Source organism: Eupeodes corollae, chromosome 1 (genome assembly GCF_945859685.1).
Source record: "Eupeodes corollae chromosome 1, idEupCoro1.1, whole genome shotgun sequence".
NCBI lineage: Eukaryota > Metazoa > Arthropoda > Insecta > Diptera > Syrphidae > Eupeodes > Eupeodes corollae.
The window spans coordinates 139255154-139256372 of record NC_079147.1 but is presented as its reverse complement, the minus strand read 5'-3'; positions in this window follow the sequence as shown (position 1 = coordinate 139256372).

Genomic DNA, 1219 nt, shown 5'->3' with positions numbered 1-1219 from the left:
TTTGGACATTGATTTTTGCCCATAACTTGTTGTAGAGTTGGTCTTATTCAAAGATAGGCACACCAATGGAAAGGGAATGATTCCTAGATCACAATCCTGAAATTTCAGCCATCTAGGTGGTCTAGATCAAGAAATATTGGAGTTCAAAAATTGTCCATTAGGTGCCGACTTTTATGCCTTTAAGATGCGTTTTAAGCGAGATATTCGCATTTAAAGTTTGGACATGGATTTTTGCCCATAACTTGTTGTAGAGTTGGTCTTATTTAAAGATAGGCACACCAATGGAAAGGGAATGATTCCTAGATCAAAATCCGGAAATTTCAGCCATCTAGGTGGTCTAGATCAAGAAATATTGGAGTTCAAAAATTGTCCACTAGGTGCCGACTTTGATACCTTTTAGATGCGTTTTAAGCGAGATATTCACATTTAAAGTTTGGACATGGATTTTTGCCCATAACTTGTTGTAGAGTTGGTCTTATTCAAAGATAGGCACACCAATGGAAAGGGAATGATTCCTAGATCACAATCCTATAATTTCAGCCATCTAGGTGGTCTAGATCAAGAAATATTGGAGTTCAAAAATTGTCCATTAGGTGCCGACTTTGATACCTTTTAGATGCGTTTTAAGCGAGATATTCGCATTTAAAGTTTGGACATGGATTTTTGCCCATAACTTGTTGTAGAGTTGGTCTTATTCAAAGATAGGCACACCAATGGAAAGGGAATGATTCCTTGATCACAATCCTGAAATTTCAGCCATCTAGGTGGTCTAGATCAAGAAATATTGGAGTTCAAAAATTGTCCATTAGGTGCCGACTTTTATGCCTTTTAGATGCGTTTTAAGCGAGATATTCGCATTTAAAGTTTGGACATGGATTTTTGCCCATAACTTGTTGTAGAGTTGGTCTTATTCAAAGATAGGCACACCAATGGAAAGGGAATGATTCCTAGATCACAATCCTGAAATTTCAGCCATCTAGGTGGTCTAGATCAAGAAATATTGGAGTTCAAAAATTTTCCACTAGGTGCCGACTTTTATGCATTTTAGATGCGTTTTAAGCGAGATATTTGCATTTAAAGTTTGGACATGGATTTTTGCCCATAACTTGTTGTAGAGTTGGTCTTATTTAAAGGTAGGCACACCAATGGAAAGGGAATGATTCCTAGATCACAATCCTGAAATTTCAGCCATCTAGGTGGTCTAGATCAAGAAATATTG